The sequence below is a fragment of the Drosophila guanche genome, unplaced genomic scaffold (assembly GCF_900245975.1).
Source record: "Drosophila guanche unplaced genomic scaffold, DGUA_6, whole genome shotgun sequence".
In the NCBI taxonomy this organism is placed as follows: domain Eukaryota; kingdom Metazoa; phylum Arthropoda; class Insecta; order Diptera; family Drosophilidae; genus Drosophila; species Drosophila guanche.
In genome coordinates, this window is record NW_022995747.1 from 8,115,712 (window position 1) to 8,129,457 (window position 13,746).

The window sequence follows — 13,746 nt, forward strand, 5'->3', positions numbered from 1 at the left end:
ACTGCAGTGCAGTCCATCCGTTCGAGGGTTACTTTTTCAACGAATTCCCCCAAAGGCGTTTCGCTTTATTTTTGGCAGCGTTGGCCGTACGCGCACATAGATACCCCCACCCATACTCGTGCATGGAGTGCCACAAAAGTTCAATAGCCTCGCCGCAGACTGCACACACACACACCCATGATTGTATGCACATATTTATGTATGTGTGTATGGGTGGATGACATCAAAATGCAAGCGTTAAGCGAAACCTATCCTAATATATTTGAGCTTGATGCGTTACCTGACTCAAAGATGGCAGAAAGAGCGGGGGACGGGGTCCTTCCAGTCTTGAATGCACCCCCTGTCGTGTCCTTTCCGGCCCTGCCCTACCCTCACATCCTGACAGGCATAATAATGACACACACACGGACACACACGCAGGGGGACAGAGAGAGAGAGAGAGAGAGAGAGAGAGAAATGTCGGCTAAAGTTTATTGCAATGCGACATTTGAGCTTCAACACTCAGTGTCTGAGGTCTGCTACCTCTGCGGCTGCCTCGGCTGCTGCTGCTGCCACTGCGGTTGCTACCTCCTGCCAGAACTGCTGCTTCAGTCTCTACAGCTCTGCTCTGCCTCCTGCGCCCCGCCTGCCTACACCCTGGCCTTGCCCAAATGGAGGGTTGCAAAATTCTCATTGCATTTGGCTGAGATCCGCCAGGGCGCTGCGTCAGCGAGCAAATAACAATGGTCCTTATGTATTATATAACCATATACATGCCATGTACATACATATATGTATACATTTATGTATGTATGTAACGTGTGTGTGCTGGTGCGTACCCCTGGAATCCTTATGAATCCTTTTTGTGCCTGCCTGCTGCTGCCGCCGCTGCGTTGTTTAACTTAATAAACAGAGACAGCAACCCACCAGACAGACAGAGACAGAGAGATAGAGACAGAGAGCCAGACCAAATGTAACAATCTAAAGCCGAACCATCTGTCATAGATACTCCATACAGAATATTGATTTTCTTTTTTTTCCCCTGTTCTGTTCTGTTTTGTTTTTTGTTTTGTTCTGTGCATTTTGCCCTGCGGCACTGTTCGACCACCAGCAGCGATAATGTTGCCAATTGTTGGCCAACAATGGAGTCGTCATCGATGTGTCCTCTTGTCCTGCTGGGGGTATTCCTACCTGACAATTTGCATGCAGTAGGGCTGCAGCGGGGGGGAGCTTGTAAATAATACAATATGCAAATGCAAATACAAATGCATTGACTGCCAGACGACAAGTCAAACTGAGGCAAACCGAAGCGAACCACTTTTGACGCATTAACGTCACTCTCTGGTTGCACAAACACAGACAAACGCAGAGGGAGGTAGCAGGCGGGTCGTATACGTAATATCAAGTGGCAAGCACAGACTAGGCCAGGGCTCGTGGTTCCATCTCCATAGTGGCAGCAGCTCCTTCAGACAGCAGCTCCTTTTGCCATCCCACTGGTGAGTGCTGCCTTGGCTCCTTCGACAGCTCCGTTTCAAGACAAACAATAGCTAATAGTGCTAAAACTTACTTCCACTCCCACACACGCACACGCACAAGCACACACACACACACACACTTACTCCCACTCGCATGTACATGTTGCCTTTGTCAATATTTGCAACAGTCAGCGATGGGGCTTCGACAGTGGCACTCACTATATGGTTGTGGTTGTGCGGCACTCACTGCGATTGTGGCAACTTTAGCTAACAACAGTCAAACAACAGGCAAACCGAAACAAGAACAACATTAGCTACCATCCATCCATCCCAGGCACAGGCACAGGCACAGGCACAGCCAGGCAGCCGGAGCAAGCAACATGTCGAACAACATATTGAACAAATGCATTTCAATAAGCCAACATCAGCGGCCATAGACGGTTGCCGTCATCGACAAAAACCAACCGCCAACCACAACAGCAAAAGCATTAAACAACAACAATAACAACAGCAACAACAAAGAGGGAAAACATTACATGAAGTCAACGAAACTCTTGATACCCTTTCGGATTGATTGGAGTAGTAATTTATGCAACCTGCGATGCTTCGTGCTGGACTATTGTGATATCCTTTTTGTAGGGTATAACAACCATCAAAACAACAACCGCAAAACGCCTGACAGAATCTGGGCAGGGCGGAGTAGTAGCTATTGGCAGCAGGGGAAAGAAGGGCTCTGAGGGAAGCTGGGTGTGGAGACCAAGACTGAAGTTGAAGCTGAAGCTGGAGCCACTTCCACTTGCGTGCGCTCTGCACGCTTCAGCTTCAATTGTTTGCATTAAAATTGCACTTCAACTTCGACAAATGCAACAACATCAACAGGCGGCAGCAACAACAACAACAACATCAGTGGCAAAAACGAGGAAAACCACAACAGAAACAAAGCTGTCGCTGCTGGCAGTAGCAGCAGCAGCATCAGGAGCAGCTGACGGAACCACAAAAAACCCCTTTCCCCCCTGCGGATCCGACCCGACCCGACCGTAGCTAAAATAGCATAACAAAAATCGTTTTGATAAAATGAAAAGAAGCGAACGAAATGAGCAGAACGACGGGTGGTGAGGGTCGGAGAGGGACGTGGAGAGGCGTTGCAAAGGCAAAGATTGTGGTTTTTTCTGTGCTGTTTGCTGTTGCAGCTTTTAAGTAAATATGCAAATAAAACTAAGATGCAAGAATATACGCGACCAACGACTAAAATATATCCTGTAAAAGGAAACTAGAAAGTGGATTTTCTAAGCAATAAAAATATATTTGTTCTGCTAATAATTATGCCTAAGCAATGATCTGTAGTCGGTAGATTATATACCCCTACAACCTCTAGTAATAAGTGGTAGCAAGCTGAGAAGTTGGCAGCAAAAAGAACAGCAACAGCAACAGCATTTACCACAGCATATCTGCAACAGAAGCGACAGAGATAGAAAGACGAAAAGAGAGTCACAAATCGGAGTGACATGATGGGTAAATGATACGGCAACGAAAAGAAGCGAAAACTATAAAAAAATCCAGACTTCTCTCTCAAACCAAAAACTAAAAAAGTAAACCGAAAGAGTTGCTATCTGTAGCCAGAAAACGGGAAATTTCACTTATACGAGGAGATTTAAATGGATGCAGAGTGGAGTGGAGCTGCCGCCATCAATGACAAATGTCAATCATATTTTTGAACAGCTATCCCTCCACGCGACAAGCTTTGCATTTATTTGGATGGTTGTCAGACAAGAAGGGAAACAGACACCATCAAGCGACTGTCTGTCTGTCTGTCTGTCAGTCTGAGTATCTGTCTGTGCAGCAAAGTAATCTGACAAATGCGGGATGACTCGTACTCGTCCTCTTACACATTTATGTATCATTTGATTAGCTTGTTGTTTTGTGTTAGAATTATAATATAATATTCAAGAAAGTATACGCATAGCCAGTAGCTGCTTTTGCAGGAAAGAAAACACAACAAAAATTAAAGTATTAAGATGAAACATTATGTAGCATATTTTCCACTCAGTTCACAAAGTTCATGGCTTTATTATGCGATTTATCGCTTCGTTTGGTCTGACGGTTTGAGCTCTATTCATGTGTAAGCAAGTAAACCTTTAAGTAACCAATTCAATATTTGCTGGCAATCATTTCTTATGGTCCCCCTCAACCCACAGATACACATATATCAATCTCAGAGCAGGACACTGCACTCCTTTTGTCAAACATCAAATTTCGGGCAATCCCCCATTGGCCGACCATCAATGTACAATGTTTATTTCGGAAAACATTTTCATTATAGGATATTCTCTGCCTGTTGAAATTGAAAGCAGTTGGCTGATGGCTGCTGGCTGCTGGCTGCTGTTTGTGTTGTCTCTGTTGCATCTTCCAAGTGTCATTTATCTTGCTCAACTTTCAACTTTTGGGGAAACTATTGACATTTGATTCGCTTCCCTTTATATTTCCTTCCATGCCTCCATCCCCACCATCCCTACATCCACTCTGTCAACTTGAACTTCAACTGCAACTGCAACTGCAAGAAGGAAGCACAGCTCTTGCACAAAAGCTAAAGAGGAAGTCAATGTATATAAAATTTTTAAGCGCTTCATAGAGTTTTTTGATATACGAAAGAAAGGCAACAAGAAGAAAAGAACGACAACTTTTGGCCATGGCAACTTCCTTTTTCCGGCATCAAACTCCTTCGTGATGCTCAACGTCTGGACCGCGTTCTGCTTTCCTCATCTCAGAGACGAGACTCTTGGTCCTGTTTCTTTTTGTCATAGAAACGAAATGGAGGGAAACTTTACTAACTGCTTGGAAATTATGAAAAGTTTTTCCAAGCCTCACCACTCAAATTGCAGCTGAGAAGGAGAAAGGGAAGCTGGAGCAGGAGCAGGAGGCGGGAGCGGTAGGCGGCACTGTGGAACTGTGTTAATGTTTTTGCATTCATGTCCGCTGCAATGTAATCCAATCAAACTTCATTATTATAATGCTGTCAACTGAAGCGCACGCAAAATCTGCCAGACAGACAGGACAGGCAAAGAATCCGAAGAGGGCAACCCCCAGACAATGGGAAACCCACCTAAAAGCAACAACAGCGACAACAACATGGGGTATGGAAATAAGGGGTGTTGGGCAAAAGTTTAAGAAAATATTACGTTACACTGTAAATAGAATTTCAGTTGCAGTTTCAGTTGCTGGCCGCCGTCGTCGTCTGCCAGCCAACCCCTCGAGGCCGCCTGAGGACGCACTGAGAAAACTGGTCGTACCCGTAAGTGGCCCAGAGAGCAGCGGAGAGTATGAGAAACGGTAGTATGAAGAGTGTGGACGAGGGGCGAGAGCGATATGCCATAAAAGACTTTAAACAAAGACAAAATGAATGACACGCTGAGGATGTCTTTGTGACGATGACGAGACCCATGTCGACCATGGCCTACGACAACGTGATTTTTAGTAAGTTTCGTCATGGCTATGTATCCGTGTGTGTTCGTCTTCTCTGTGTGTGTGTGTGTGTGTCGTGTATACATATGTTTATGTACATATGTATGTATGTACGGTCGGTGGTCGTCTGTCAATTTAATGTCTGCTGCCCCAACGACGCGTCGTCATCATCGTCATCATCATCGCCGACATTGTAGCCTTCGCCGTTGCAACTCCATTATATCCTACGCAAGCAACTCCTCCCTCTCTCTCGCTCTCTCTCGCTTCGTTCTCTTGGTGATTTACGTTGCATGAAGCATGACGTCAAATTGTATATATGCATGTATGTCCGTACATATGAAACGGCAGCAGCAACAACAACAACAAGCTTGTATCGTGCAAAAATACTTAACAAATAACCCAAGGAAACGCAACAATAAAACCAGAAAGAAAGCTTAAGAGCGAGAGTCGCAGCTTTGGATACCCTGAAGAAAGAGATTTGAGATTTATTTTACTTTTGCAGGCATTTAATTTTAACTACATACAATGTACAATGTAAACACTTATTTATTTTCTTTGATTTTTGTTTATGTTTATTCTTTTTTTACTATGCAAATTTTATAGAGCGCGGTAGACTTCCCCTTAGTCGGTAGAGAACTGTACAGTAAAATTCCAATACAAATCTATAGATTTATCTATGCTTACGTTAGGTTAAGGTGGCTTGAGTTTGATGTTATTATAATCATCATACAACAATTGAGTGATAAGAAGGTGTACGCTTCCAACCACAAATACAGTTTGTTTATTGTGTTGCATATACCCCAATATACATCCACAAGCTACTGACCGCCAAAACTGCCATGCCGCTGAAAAAGGGTATCAAAAACTCGAGAGCAAGCCCTACAATAGTGTTTGAGTGTATGCGTCTGAGAAGTGTGTATTTGTGTGTGTATCATGGGTGTGGGAGTTCTTGTATTGAAAGAGAGGAAGCTTCGTTTTACAATAGCCGCCATTAAAAGGAGATAGAAAATACAAGAAAGAGAGGCACACAGAGACATAGAGAGAGAAAGAGAGTGAGAGGGCGCGCTGACAAAGCGTCTTCCATAGAGCGTTTGCTTTTTGGCAGTTCTTTATTATGGCTTCCGACCGGAGGGGGCAAGACGACCAAGCTGCAACTGAAGCGAAAGAACTGTGAGGGGTGACAGGGGGACGGCAGGAGGAAGGGCCATTTGATTGCCTTATCGAGTTTTATGGCTTTATCGAGTTGCGCTGGGCGTGGCTCCGAGCTGGGGGCGTTAGCGTAAGCGTAACTAATGTATTGTACTATTACTACTTGCTCCTCTTGATGGCGACACAAGCTATCAAAAAGGAATCGAATCGAATCCAATGCAAAGCGTAAAACGAAGATAACACATGGAAATCGAAAGAAAATAACTCGCCAAGTAAGCGAACTTTGAGGCGCTGGATAGGGCTTTTGCTGAGGCACGGTAAAAAGGATTGTTTATGGCCATTCAGCAAGAAAATCTTTAAAAAACATTTAAGATAGCCAAATGAGCCTCTTGGTTTTTTTATCACTTAATTCCTTTGAGAAGAAACTCAAGAAATGTATATACGAATGTTTATATGTGTGTAAGGGACGTTGGATTACTTGGTCACGGTTTTTGGTTTGGTTTCGCTTTGGTTTGGGGGATTCCAAAAGGGTTTCTGGCTCGCCTAATGAAGCAACCCTTAAAATTTGGCACGCCTCGGCGCTGCCATTTTTCGGTGCCATCGCAAAAAGCGTAGAAAGAGTCACAGAGCCACAGAGAGCCAGAGCCACAGCCACAGCGGACAATGAACTCTGCTTTCCCCATTAATTCAGTTTGTTTAGCATCAATTTCTGTATTGTTGTTTTTTGTTGTTGTTTTTGCTTATGACGAAATAATGCAAACAAATCTGTGCCATTCATCCATTTGTTCTAAATTTAATTTACCAGTTTGTGGATGGACGAACGGACGGACAGACCCCTTACTTTCAATGAGTCAGGCAGCAGCAGGCAGGCGCCGACTGCCTTCTAATTTCCATAAACATAACTCAAAATTGTCAAAAAATACAAAAAAAAAACAGCATTTTTTTTGGCGTAATCAGCATCGAGGCGTCTCCTTCCGGCGTCGCGACCAACGCACCGAACCTGTTTCTAATGGTGGGAACTTTCATTAACAAACTGCATGGCGACGGCAGCACGAAAAAACGACACGCAACAAAAAATAAAACAAGATATACTAAACGAAAAAGGAAGGCCCTGAGATCGAGCGGCAAGTGAATTCCCAGATACCCTTACAGATTCATCAAAGAAAGTAAGAAGCTGAATAAAAAAGCGACTTATGTATGTGGTAAATTCAATTAGTGATGGATTGGTTGAATTATCCATCCATCTCAGGTGACAGTTAACACTTTTTATTGGGAACGTATACCAGCTTCTGTCCTTTGTTTATGTGGGGCACAACAATATTTCCTTTGAAGGATGCATTTATCTGGGAAAACCTCCAAATGGAGCTCTTCCGATTCGGTAAACACATCCTCTTGAATTCTATCTAAAGCTTTAAGTGATTTTAATTCTTTAAAAAAACTCTTAATTCTCTGCCACCGATCAAAGTCATTAAGACCCTCAGCAAAAGAGTATAAACTGAACACAAACCGAAACCGGCCGGCAAATGGCGCTGCAAATTTGTTTATGCAAACGACCCGGAGGAGGATTGTCATGGGGTTGGTGGGACAGATGGAGGTTTCTACGAGGGGACGGGGGAAGCAGTAGTGCGAGTACCGCGAGACCCACTGCTGACCGGACGCCGGCAATTTGACCGAGTTAAAATATGCGCCGCTGACGTTTATGTTAATTTCTTTTTCCACCACACGCGAAAGAGTCACCCGAAAAAAATAAATGGAAGGCGCAGGAAAAACAACAGGCGGCAACCAAATAAAAATGTAACCATATAAATGCAGCATATAAAAAAACATACATCCATGTGCAAACTTATAGTCAACGCCAAAAATGCATGTCACGTTCCCCCGCGTGGTGGCAGCTGCAGAGCTACGCCAAAAAGCTAAACAAATTTGTGCCTCGTTGTTGCCCTTTTAATTGCTGCTGCCGCTAGAGTGGAGTGGAGTGGTGTGGTGTGGTGTGGCGAGGAGTGGAGTGAAGTGGTGCAGCACCACCACCAAAAAGTGGGAATAGCTTAATATTGTCGAAAGTTTATGGATGTTCCAGTTGCCGCTAGCAGGGGGCTGCGGCTGCTGCTACTACTGCTACTGCTGATGACCTCACGATTCCCTCGCATTTATTCATTAACATTATCTACCCTTTGAGATCTGGAGTTGAGTCCGGGGTTTCCAGTTTGTCTGCCACGGCTGCCACGCTGCCGTGTGGCCTGGCCTGGCCAGGGCCCGCTGTGCTGCTGAATTTATTTCATTAAAATCAAATTAACTTGTGATAAATGTTTCGAAATATATCATAAGAGATATGTATTGTATGTATGTACACATGTACATATATGAATGTATATTTTCTCTCCCCTTGCAACCTTCTATTTGATATTTATCTGCATTTAATTTTACTTTTTCGCTCTACGAAGGACCGAGCCAAAGTCAGAGACAGAGAAATAAAAAGCCATATCTGATTATATAGAGCACACATAAAGCGGTGGCAGCGGAAGAGCATGGGGGAGTGGAACAGTAAGAGCAGCGGCAGCAGCTGGCAGTGGACAGAAAAAAGGTGGCCACCAGGAGGAGATGCCTGGCATATTAGCGGAGACATAATGGACTAGAGATAAAGTAATGGAATGGCCAATGCAGTGGCCAGTAAGCACAGAAATGCTCGTGCCAGCGAAAGATAACCATTGTCAGAGGTTGAACTCAATGAAACATGAACTCTGCGTTGCCATTTTCCCCCCTGCCCACGCTGTCGTCCATATCAATGAGTTTGTCAAAGAAAATTCCCACCCACAACTCGCCATTCAGCAAAACCTTTCCAGCTTAATTGCCACATTATGTGGCAGTGTTCCAAGTTGATGCATTCAACTTGGCATAGCATATTTCAATTGTTAATCCAGGCAGCAGCAGCAGCAGTTATGGCCAGAGCAGAGGAGCTGCCTGTCCTGTCAACACACCCAAACATGTCAAGTGGCGAAAAGTTTGTCAAAGTTTTCTGCTCTTGCTGGCGAAAAGTTTCCCAAGGACCGGGGGCACCAACCAGTTCATCTTGGCTGTCACACAGAGAAGGAGACAAAGGGAGAACTCGAGCTGCCGCAAAATGTAATTGAAATGATTTATAAACTTCTTTGCTTTTACTAGGATTACAAATGGCTAGAGAGAGAGAGAGATTCACAGCCTAAACAACAATTGCCCATACGTCATGTGGTACAGTGGCAGCTCCGACCCCTTGCTTGGGATATTTTACAATTGACTGTGACACCTTGGGACACACATTCATGGGCTGCATGCAGCAACCAACCCCTGAGCGGTAAAATGCTGCTTAAAATGCAATTGGTAAATTACAGGAACGAGTACAGAGGTACGAGGTGGAATATGCCTGAAACTCTGCAATTCAGCACGCGCGCTTCGGCACTTTATCATATTAATTTCAATTTGACTCAAATTAAGAAGGGAAAAACATACACGGACAACACCGAGAAAACCACACAAATAACAGCGAAAGAAACAGCAACAAAAAAGCCGTAAAACTGACACAGAAAACGGGACTAAATGTGGCAATGTGGCAGGACTGTATAAACAAGAAAAAAACAAAAGACAATCAACAAAAAAAATAGCTTAAAACGCAAAAGTATAATTACAATTTAGGAAACACTTAACACAGTGCACGAAAAATGGGATACGGCCAGGACACTACACCCTTGCTTCCTTCCTCCCTAAGAAAAGGGGTGAAAACCTCATCGAGAAAAAACAATGAAGGAACGCAAAAAAAACGGGTATAAGAAAAGAAGGAACAAGGCACAAGGAGACCCTTCAAAATTTTCAAAAACAGACAGCCACAGACAACCCCAACCCCAACCCCAAAACACACACCGACTCGACTCTTGGTTCCCGACAATGAGATGATGGCGTGAAGTGAAACTGCCAGCCGCGACAGCTGAGCTCCAGATCCCAGTATTAAGGAAAGGAACCCAGAGAACGCAGAACCCAGAACCAGACCGCGTGTTCCCTGTGCCACGAGCTCAACTTGAATTATGTGAGCCCAGGCCTGTCTGCCGCTACATACCCTGTAAGCTTATGGTTTGCAAGGAGTATATTGCATAAAGGAAGAAAGTATTTGGAAGGTGCTGCAATGCAATGACAAATGTTACGTGCACACATTGCTTCTGCTTGATTAGCCACAACAAACATCCTTTTAGATATCCACTAACATCAGCTTTATTCATTTTAAGTATTTTTCCCTTATGCAAGACATCTTCTAGTCGTAATATTCACATGTTTTCTTTACGGTTCCATGTTTGTGTGCGTGCTGCGAGATGAATGAGCTGAAGGAAGTGGCGTTGAGTACTGGCATAAGGAAGCATAAGCAGGGGAAACCGAGCGAACCCTAGGAGCCAGCAGCAGGCAGCAGCGAGCAGCAGCCAGAGATCCGTACCCACAAACCCCGAGCCAGAGCCAGAGCCAGTTTATGCAAAAGGGAAGCTGCCCTTCCCGCTGTTCCTCTCTGCCTCTTTCGGTGAGTATATATCCTCTGGCCCCTACTCCCTCCCTTTTTGCATGCTGTTTGCTATCATTGTGAAGGAAACACTGTTCGCGCTAATGATGACGATGATGTACTGCAGGACGTGTTGGTTTTTTGCTCTTTGCTCAGGCTACGCTCCGCTCAGCTCTACGCTGCTCTGCTCCGTTCAGCCCAAAACAAATTAAAATCAAGCAGGAAGACGGGGCCAGGAATGCAGCATGAGCAGCAGGAGCAGCAGCAGCAGCAGGAACAGGAACAGTACAGGATGCCCCTTTACATGATAATTTCATGTTTCTACGTAATTATGTTAATGGATGGATTTCCCTGGCGTTGAAGCGCCAGGCGGCTAGTGATAACTCCTGCCTGGCTTTTCCCTCAACTTTTGTGACTTTGTAAAACTGCAAAAATTATATCAAAGTGTTAATTATGTTTGTCTACTAAAAGGGCCAGTCGATGGATGGCCATTTGTAGAGTTTGCCGAGTTTCCGACTTTGTGGAGTTTGTGAGGTGCTACTCCATCTATTTTTTGATTTTGCTGTTCATAATTCAGTCTTTTGGCTGCCAGGTGGCTTTAATAGATGTTACAGCAACGAATCTGACACACCTGAGCTTCTCCTGAGGCAGAATCACACACACACACACACTCCCACACACATGTGAGCGAGCGCATAAATTCTGCGCCGCATGGGGAGGCAAAAAAAAAAAAGAAGAAAACAAATGCCTTTATGATTTGTCGCAAATTACTTTAGAAAAAGTTTGGGGCACACACACTGGCGCTCACGTTCGACAAACAACAATAAATCATGTAACTGGGAGGAGCCAGAGCCAGAGACAGAGGCAAAGCCAAAGCCAAAACCAGATTCTGGCCCCATAACATTCGATGCTCGTTTTTGGGTCCACATGTGGGGCAAAAAGTGTTGTTTTTTTGCACTGTGTGGCAATTGCTGCCACCTGTAACCGAATTTAATTAACAAATTGAATCTTTTTGCAGAACGACAAATGCAAAATCGAATGCTTCATTAGGCAATGAAAATTTCTTGATGCCATATGGGGGCATACTCCATTATTTTCTTCTTTCTTCGAGTATTGCGTGATTTATGGTGGCGTTCCGTTTAGTGGGAATGGCAGCCACAAATCATGTCTTTGATTAATTGGGCAACATCATCGGAAGACGTTTAGGAGCCCCCACACGCGTGCTGAAAGTCATGTAATCTTCTCAAACTCCACTCCCAGCCATGTTGATGGCTTTTTGGGTTTTCACCCCCCTGTTTGCTTTGATCGTTTTATTTGTTTGTTTTTCAACAGTTTTTTTTCCATGTAAGCGAGGGCTTAAGGCCCATAAGGCAGTTTATAACGAAAAACGAACAATAAACGAAAAAAATCATCAATATAATGGCCTATAATTATGTGTAGAATGAAATAAGTATTTTTGAAGAGCTATTTTTAAGTAGTTAATGAACATTGAATTATGCACAGGTGGCAGGTTTCCATTTGTTTTCAATGGAAGCTCTTCTCTCACATAAAAATTAATGTTTAAACAGAACTGATGAATTATTATACGGGCGCTGAAAACCCAAACACCTGACACTGAAATTTAGTGTTTGTTTGGACATAAATTAATCCTTGTTAAATGCTATTTGTAATGGGTAAGCTTCTTAGTAGATGTGTTTTCATACTAAAAGGAAATGAAAACACACCAAGAGAAAATTGCACGTGACAATAACGAATGTTTTCTCTTGCATTTCGTTATTAATATGCAAATATTTCATTTAAATGTATTTCTTATTTAACAGAATATTTTTCAAATTTAAATTTAACATTTTCAATCCGAAATTAAATTTTTCTGTTTGTACATTTCCTACACATTTAATATAAGAAATTGGTTTATGTTTTTTTCTTTAAGTGCATGTACACCTTCTTCTCCTGTTTATCTCATAACTCATCTGGAGTAGCAATGTCTCTCCACTTGAAATATAAATGCCAGCCAAAAAGAGAGCCCTTGGGCCCACCTGTGTCCTGGATAAAACAAATAGCCTTGTCATTTGTCCGCGCCTCCAACCAAACGCGTTGCTAGGACACATATTGACTCGGTCTTTGGTGCCGTTCCACCTGCCATACCTATCTGTCTATGTATATTGTATGCGTGTACTCGCACTCCATCAAGTGTCTAGTTTCTATAGGAGCCAAAATTTCATACGGGGCTGGAGGCGGCACAAAGATACATACGCAGATAGATAGATAGATGTGTGTACAAATCTGTAGAGCTGGACAGCTGACACGTGGTGGATCTGTTTGCTGGGTGGACAAATGTTGCGTATACGCTATGTGTTGCTAAGTGGGTTTTCGGTTATTAGATGACCGCAAATTCTATTAGTTTGCCAGCGGCAAAATTAATTAGGCTCGCAAATCAACAAGTTCCTCTCTTAGTGTGTTTGTGTGTGTTTGTCGTCTGAGATTTTCGACTTATCCTATGCCATGGAATGGGTAAAGGAAACTGCTCTGATGTTGCTGCTGTTGTTGGCTGTCAATATCTGGCAGTCTGGATAAGGCCAAAAATAAAAACCAATTAATTAAAGGCCAATACAATGTAAACAAAATGAAATGAAACGAGAAAAAGAACGAAACAAAGACGGGGTGGGGCCACTGAGAGCTGAAAGAATCATTGCATAATGGCTGTCTGGGTAATTTACGTTGCGTATACGCACTGTATGTGTGTGTGTGTGTGTGTGTGTGTCGCAGCCACAGTTCCACTTATTATGTAAGCGGGCATTAAACTAGTTGCATAAATCACTTTTGCCTGCTCTCGTAACACAGAGCCTTCCGTGCCCTCAGTGCCTTTGGGTGCTTCTCGGTGGTGATTAATTATTGGAAAAACTGCTACAAAGGCTCCCTGCTTTCGGCTTCCTGCATCCAGACAGCCCTGCATCTGCCGTGTGGACCGACAGACCCTCCTCCCATTGCCAATATGCGCAAAGCAAATATGGAATGTTTTTCATTTCTCGCATAATTCAATTGATGTTGGCATTTCCATTTAAAAAGTTAAAAATAAGCATCAACACAACAACAACAACAAATATAAATGAATATGAAATTGAATCATATGCGCAAGTTGGCCTGTTCAACACCCCACACACACACACACAC

The 13,746-nt window shown here is 43.6% G+C and overlaps 1 protein-coding gene and 2 long non-coding RNA genes across 4 annotated transcripts in view; 2 read left to right on the plus strand and 1 right to left on the minus strand.

The window, feature by feature from the left end:
• Positions 1-3,023, plus strand: part of LOC117582951 — a 12,297-nt gene extending 9,274 nt beyond the window's left edge. Inside the window, exon 3 of the long non-coding RNA XR_004573758.1 lies at positions 2,898-3,023. This is a non-coding gene — a long non-coding RNA (uncharacterized LOC117582951). The remainder of the gene's footprint in view (positions 1-2,897) is intronic.
• The window catches only part of LOC117582950, an 18,750-nt gene extending 11,120 nt beyond the window's left edge, over positions 1-7,630 (plus strand). Inside the window, exons 2-3 of the long non-coding RNA XR_004573757.1 lie at positions 6,999-7,261; positions 7,528-7,630. This is a non-coding gene — a long non-coding RNA (uncharacterized LOC117582950). The remainder of the gene's footprint in view (positions 1-6,998; positions 7,262-7,527) is intronic.
• LOC117582945 overlaps positions 1-13,746 on the minus strand; it is a 61,962-nt gene that overhangs the window by 30,594 nt on the left and 17,622 nt on the right. The window lies entirely within an intron of this gene.